Here is an 8,312-nt window from a genome sequence, read left to right on the forward strand (position 1 = left end):
AAAAGAAAATAGCAGTGTCTATTACCTTTTTAATTAAGTTTTTTATAGTAACAAAATCAGGGGAGAGATAAGTATAACATTAACATTCAGTTTTGTTTAACACCAAACATAGGCCTCCAGTTTGAGCAAAAAAAGATATAAAGCTGTATGGTATTCCATTAAATGTTTTTGTTGAATATGTATGTTGTCATCTACCTTTCAGAGAGTAGCTTCTACCCATCTGTAACACTGGGCAGTCTGATTAGATGCGAAATTCAAGATTTTTCCCAGTTTATGAATTAGCTGTAAGTTCCCTACAACAAGCACCCCACTACCACCAATAGTGGGACCACACTGTAATCTTTCCTCAGTGGAAACTAGCTTAAACTCATCTACTTCAGGGCTGGTGCTAATTTCAGTTATTGATTATTTAGGCCTCTGATTATAAGGGCTATCATGAGACTTTTCAGGGGAAGCTATTCAAAAGTCAGTAGTGAGCCAGGCCAAATAGCAAGATCTGAACCAACGAAGAGACAGAACAAAATATCCAGATTCTCCACAGATCCAATATAGACCCTCAGGAGTTGGAAAAAAGAGCCACCTAGTTGCATTTGTGCAGGAGTGGGTCAGGTTTCTTCATCCATAAATCTGCATAGCTTCTGAGCAATGTCCAGTAGCAAATTTAATTTTTTTGTGCTCTCTTTATAGCATGTTGTAAGGGGATATAACTACATGTAGTAAAAAGAGACTCTGTTGGATTTAATTCAGTTATATTTTACATGCAATTACTTGTACCAACATGGGTAATTCCCCAATCTAGAGTGTGTGATTCCTGGAAGCATAATATACCCTTTACAGGCATCTTTTGGATTTTTAAAATTTTATATTTGGTAATGATGGAGTTTTCAATTTAAAAAGTTAGACTATTGTTTTTATTGCGTGTAAAAAAACAAGCAGGAGTGATGTTTAGAATATCAAGAATAGCTTCTTATTCTTCCCTTGGAGTTTCAGGGTTACTCTAATTGGGAACATGGGGAGGCATTGGCACCAGTAGAATTTTTTCCTAGTTTTTTTGGCATTAGCCCACAAATCCAACAATTACTCTGGTTTTGTAGTAGAGCATAAGCTAAAGTTAAAGCCACCCACTGATGATAGTCCTATGGATTTTTCTGTATGGGAGAGAAAATGATTAGGACAACAAAAAATGAGGAAAAAGAAAAACACATAAGGCTTTCATGACGGTAGAGAAGTCTTGATCCATGATCTTGGGAAAGCTGTTCACAACGAGGATGCCATTTGCTTCTGAGGAGAGATTTCTCTGATCAGCTGTACACTAAAATCTCCAACAGGAATACAGGTTCAGGAGTCTAAAATGTCCCTTTTGAATTGTGAGATGTGGACCCAAGAAGTTCAAAGCCCTGAGGCTTCACTACAACAGTGGATGGTGAGAAGAACTTCATATGATTATTTTCAACAAGGTTCACAAGCAGTCTTCTTCTGATATTGTTTCCAGAAGACCCAGTCTTCAGGCTTCAGATCATGGAGGGTCTAATTGTCCTCAGTTAGTGAATCTCAAAAAGCTTCCTTTACCTGGTGAAAGTACACTGTGGCCTAATGCATTAAAATCTTGCAGTAATTAGCCACACAAGAGTTTAAGAGAACAGGAGAAGCATGAGGTGCTATTATTAGGGAGATAGGCCTCCCAATGACTATTTCATATGGGATCACCTTACATTTCCCAAAGGGAATGGATCTAATTGCCATGAAAGCCAAAGGTACTACCTTTGGCCAAGGCAACACAACTGACTCAGTTAACTTTGACAATTTCAGTTTTAATACGCCATTTGTGTTTTCAACATTTCCAGAAGACTGGGGGTGATAAGGACAATGGTAATAACACTTTACCCATAACACTTATTTAACTGCTTTATAACTTGTCCAGTAAAATGAGTTCTGCTATCACTGGAAGTTTTTCCAGGCATCCCTCATAAAAGAAAAATATTTTCTAGTAAATTCTAGGCTACTGTCACAGCAGCAGCTTTCCCACATGGGAAGGCCTCTATCCAACTAGAAACCATGCAAATTGTTAAAAGAACATAATGATACCCCACTGGGTAGCAACTGAAGTCCATCTGTAAATATTCACATGGTGCACCATGTGGTGGAAATATACCACCTGAAGTTTTAAATTGTTTTTCCAGGATTATGAGTTTGACAAGTCAAACTTTAATTATAAACCATTACAGCAATTTTGGAACAGTCATCCCACCAGTATTTTTTCACAATTTGGATCATTTTTTCCATTTTATGATGAGTTGTGGAGTGCAGAGCTTTTAACAGTGAAAGTTTCAAGACTCAGAAAGGACCAGGCAGCATCCAGGCCTTCTGTGAGTCTGTACTTCACACTAAATTTACATTATTTTACAAACCAATTTTGTTTTTCCAAATCACGTGCATTGCACTGTTCATTAAATAGGTTATCATAGGAAAGTTGGTTTGGATTAATCTTAGGAAATTTATTCAGGTTGCATATTTTAACAGTTTCTGCACCAGCTGTTTTAGCATAAAAATCTGCTAAAGTGTTCCCCTGATATTCAGGTTCAGTTGTACAAATGTGAGCTTTAATCTTAATAACAGCAATCTGTAATGGTAACAGAATAGTAGAAAGGAGTTCATCTACTTGGAGTCCGTTTATGATGGGGATCCCACTAGAGATGAGAAACGCTCAAAATTTCCATCTCATGCAAAAATCATGTACTACTCTGAAAGCATATCTGCTATCTGTATAAATATTTACTGACTTGTCTTGAGCTGTATGACAAACTCAGTGAGGGCAAAAAGTTCCACAGGTTGTGCTCTCTTAAATTGAGGAAGAGTTTTCTTTTCTATTAATTCATTTCAGGTGGTAGCAGCATATCCTGCCTGATGTTTTTCTTCTGAGTTATTGGCATAGGACCCATCAACAAAGAGTATTCATTGAGAATTATTCAGTAGAGTATCTTGTAAATCAACACAAGGAGCTACTATTTCTGACGCTACACTTAAACAAGTGTGGTCTTCACCATCACCAGGCAGAGGTAATAGAATAGCAGGGTTAAGTAGATTACAGCATTTTAGATGAAGATTAGAAAGAGATAGGAGAAGTAATTCATGAGATGTTAGTCTGCTTACTGAAAAATGCTGGATTTGGTTGGAATGTATAGATTTTTCACAGCCTGTGGGACTTGCAGATTAAGTTCAGTTCCCAAAATCAGATCTGATGGAACTTCTACCAGGTTGGCCACTGCTGTTACTGGTTTTTAAACAATTACAATATTCCTTAGCGACTAGGCCTATTTGAAGGCTATAATATCTAATGTGTCTATGTTTACCACTGTGTTTTTAGTAAGGAACCCTAATGCCTGATTTTCTGCCCATGATCAAACAAGGTGAAAGGTTTAGTGCAATTTGAAAATCCTAAAGCTGGGGGCTGTTGAAAGGTGAATTTCATTTGGCTAAAATGCTGCTCATGACTATCATCTTAAGGTAAAGGCTCTGGTACAGCATTTTTAATGAGCTTATACAGTGGTAAAGTTGTTAAGGGAAAATCGGGAACCTATAATCAGCAATACGTGTCAAGTCTCAGAAATTCTTTTAAGTGTCTTGTGGTTGCAGGTTGAGAAAAATTTAGAATGCTTTTCATCCTCTCAGGTGAAATCCCTTCAGCAGTCAATTTATGTCCCAAAGAGTGGACTTTTCCTCTTGAAAACTGAAGGTTTAAAACTTTTGTGGGGGCACACCCAAGAAGGCCGAGTAGGAACAACTCCAGCCTCCAGGTGCCAGCATGAGTGACACAGAAGATGGGCAACTTCTGCATTTTCAAATGAGGTACTGGGTTCATCCCACTGGGACGTGTTCGACAGTTGGTGCTGGTCTGCGGGTGCAGCCCAACCAGCAAGAGCTGAAGCAGGGTGAGGCATCACCTCACCTGGGAAGCACAAGGGGGAAGGGAATTCCTTTTCCTAGCCAAAGGATATTGACATACACAACACCTGGAAAATTGGGTAACTCCCACCCTAATACTGCGCTTTACCAAGGGTCTTAGCAAATGGCACTCCAGGAGATTATATCCCACAACTGGCCCAGAGGGTCCCATGCCCACGGAGCCTCCCTCATTGCTAGCTCAGTAGTCTGAGATCTAACTGCAAGGCAGAAGCGAGGCTGGGGGAGGGGTGCTTGCCATTGCTGAGGCTTAAGTAGGTAAACAAAGCTGCTGGAAGCTAGAATTGGGTGGAGCCCACCACAGCTCAAGGAGGCCTGCCTGTCTCTGTATACTCCACTTTTGGGGACAGGGCATAGCTAAACAAACTGCAGCAACAACCTCAGCAGAGGTAAATGGCCCTGTCTGACAGCTTTGAAGAGAGCAGTGGATCTCCCAGCACGGAGGTTGAGATCTGAGAATGGACAGACTGCCTGCTCAAGTGGGTCCCTGACCCCTGAGTAGTCTAATTGGGAGACATCCCCCACTAGGTGCTGACTGACACCTCACACATCACATGGCAGGGTCACCCCTGAGACCAAGCTTCCAGAGCAAGAAGCAGACAGCAATACCAGCTGTTCAGCAATATTCCATCTTCTGCAGCTTCTGCTGCTGATACCCAGGCAAACAGGGTCTGGAGTGGACCTCAAGCAATCTCCACCAGACCTAAAATTGAAGGTTTTGACTGTTAGAAGGAAAACTAACAAACAGAAAGGACACCCACACCAAAACCCCATCAGTACGTCACCATCATCAAAGACCAAAGGCAGATAAAACCACAAAGATGGAGAAAAAGCAGGGCAGAAAAGTTGGAAATTCAAAAAATCAGAGTGCATCTCCCCCGCCAAAGGAACACAGCTCATCGCCAGCAATGGAAAAAACTGGACGGAGGATGACTTTGATGACTTGAGAGAAGGAGGCTTCAGTCGATCAAACTTCTCAGAGCTAAAGGAGGAACTATGTAACCAGTGTGAAGAAACTAAAAACCTTGAAAAAAGAATGGATGAATGGATAACTAAAATAATCAATGCAGAGAAGAATTTAAAAGAACTGATAGAGATGAAAACCATAACACAAGAACTACGTGACAAATGCACAAACTTCAGTAACCGACTCGATCAACTGGAAGAAAGAGTATCAGGGATTGAAGACCAAATGAATGAAATGAAGTGAGAAGAGAAGTATGGAGAAAATGGAGTAAAAAGAAATGAACAAAGCCTTCAAGAAATATGGGATTATGTGAAAACACCAAATCTACATCTGATTGGTGTGCCTGGAAGTGACGGGGAAAATGGAACCAACTTGGAAAACACTCTACAGGATGTCATCCAGGAGAACTTCCCCAACCTAGTAAGGCAGGACAACATTAAAATTCAGGAAATACAGAGAATGCCACAAAGATACTCCTCTAGAAGAGCAACTCCAAGACACTTAATTGTCAGATTCACCATAGTTGAAATGAAGGAAAAACTGTTAAGGACAGTCAGAGAGAAAGGTCGGGTTACGAAAAAAGGGAAGCCCATTAGACTAACACCAGATCTCTCGGCAGAAACTCTACAAGCCAGAAGAGAGTGGGGACCGATATTCAACATTCTTAAAGAATTTTCAACCCAGAATTTCATATCCAGCCAAACTAAGATTCATCAGTGAAGGAGAAATAAAATCCTTTACAGACAAGCAAATGCTTAGAGATTTTGTCACCACCAGACGTGCCCTACAAGATCCTGAAGGAAGCACTAAACATGGAAAGGAACAACAGGTACCAGCCATTGCAAATACATGTCAAAATGTAAAGTCCATTGATGCTAGCAAGAAACAGCATCAACTAGCGAGCAAAATAACCAGCTAAGATCATAATGACAGGATCAACTTCACACATAACAATATCAACCTTAAATGTAAATGGACTAAATGGTCCAATGAAAAAACACAGACTGGCAAATTGGATAAAGAGTCAAGACCCATCATTCTACTGTATTCAGGAGACCAATCTCACGTGCAGAGACATACATAGGCTCAAAATAAAGGGAGGGAGGAAGCTCTACCGAGAAAATAGAAAAAAAGAAAAAATCAGGGATTGCAATCCTAGTCTCTGATAAAACAGACTTTAAACCACCAAAGATCAAAAGAGAGAAAGAAGGCCATTACATAATGGTAAAGGGAATAATTCATCAGGAAGAGCTAACTATACTAAATACACATGCACCCAATACACGAACACCCAGATTCATAAAGCAAGTCCTTAGAGACTTACAGAGAGACTTAGACTCCCATACAATAATAATAGGAGATTTTAACACCCCAATGTCAACATTAGACAGATCAATGAGACAGAAAGTTAACAAGGATATCCAGGAATTGAACTCAACTTGGCACAAAGCAGACCTAATAGACATCTACAGAACTCTCCCCCCCAAATGAATACAATATACATTATTCTCAGCACCACATCACACTTATCCCAAAATTGACCACATAGTTGAAAGTAAAGGACTCCTCAGCAAATGTAAAAGAACAGAAATTATAACAAACTGTCTGTCAAACCACAGTGCAATCAAACTAGAACTCAGGACTAAGAAACTCAATCAAAACCGCTCAACTACATGGAAACTGAACAACCTGCTCCTGAATGACTACTAGGTACATAACGAAATGAAGGAAGAAATAAAGATGTTCTTTGAAACCAATGAGAACAAAGATACAACACACTAGAATCTCTAGGACACATTTAAAGCAGTGTGTAGAGGGAAATTTATAGAACTAAGTGTCCACAAGAGAAAGCAGAAAAGATCTAAAATTCACACCCTAACATCACAATTAAAACAACCAGAGAAGCAAGAGCAAACAAACATTCAAAAGCTAGCAGAAGGCAAGAAATAACTAAGATCAGAGAAGAACTGAAGGAGATAGAGACACAAAAATACCCTCCAAAAAATCAATGAATCCAGCAGTTGGTTTTTTGAAAAGATCAACAAAATTGATAGAACATTAGCAAGACTAATAAAGAAGAAAAGAGAGAAGAATCAAATAGATGCAATAGAAAATGATAAAGGGGATATCACCACCGACCCCACAGAAATACAAACTACCATCAGAAAATACTATAAACACCTCTACGCAAATAAACTAGAAAACCTAGAAGAAATGGATAATTTCCTGGACACTTACACTCTCCCAAGACTAAACCAGGAGGAAGTTGAATCCCTAAATAGACCAATAGCAGGCTCTGAAATTGAGGCAATAATTAATAGCCTACCAACCAAAAAAAGTCTGGGAACAGACGGATTCACAGTTGAATTCTACCAGAGGTACAAGGCGGAGCTGGTACCATTCCTTCTGAAACTAGTCCAATCAATAGAAAAAGAGGGAATCCTCCCTAACTCATTTTATGAGGCCAACATCATCCTGATACCAAAGCCTGACAGAGATACAACAAAAAAAAAGAGAATTTTAGACCAATATCCCTGATGAACATCGATGCAAGAATCCTCAATAAAATACTGGCACACTGAATCCAGCAGCACATCAAAAAGCTTATCCACCATGATCAAGTGGGCGTCATCCCTGGGATGCAAAGCTGGTTCAACATACACAAATCAATAAACGTAATCCAGCATATAAACAGAGGCAAAATCAAAAGCCACATGATTATCTCAACAGATGCACAAAAGGCCTTTGACAAAATTCAACAGCCCTTCATGCTAAAAACTCTCCATAAATTCGGTACTGATGGAACGTATCTCGAAATAGTAAGAGCTATTTATGACAAACCCACAGTCAATATCATACTGAGTGGGCAAAAACTGGAAGAATTCTCTTTGAAACCTCGCACAAGACAGGATGCCCTCTCTCACCACTGCTATCCAACATAGTGTTGGATGTTTTGGCTAGGGCAATCAGGCAAGAGAAAGAAATCAAGGGTATTCAGTTAGGAAAAGAAGAAGTCAGATTGTCCCTGTTTGCAGATGACATGATTGTATATTTAGAAAACCCCATTGTCTCAGCCCAAAATCTCCCTAAGCTGATAAGCAACTTCAGCAAAGTCTCAGTATACAAAATCAATGTGCAAAAATCAGAAGCGTTCTTATACACCAGTAACCAAAACAGTATGGTACTGATACCAAAACAGAGATACAGAACAATGGAACAGAACAGAGCCCTCAGAAATAATACCACACATCTACAGCCATCTAATCTTTGACAAACTTGAGAACAAGAAATGGGGAAAGGATTCCCTATTTAATAAATGGTGCTGGGAAAATTGACTAGCCATAAGTAGAAAGCTGAAACTGGATCCTTTCCTTACTCCTTATAC

This window comes from Colobus angolensis, unplaced genomic scaffold (genome assembly GCF_000951035.1).
Source record: "Colobus angolensis palliatus isolate OR3802 unplaced genomic scaffold, Cang.pa_1.0 Scaffold575, whole genome shotgun sequence".
In the NCBI taxonomy this organism is placed as follows: domain Eukaryota; kingdom Metazoa; phylum Chordata; class Mammalia; order Primates; family Cercopithecidae; genus Colobus; species Colobus angolensis.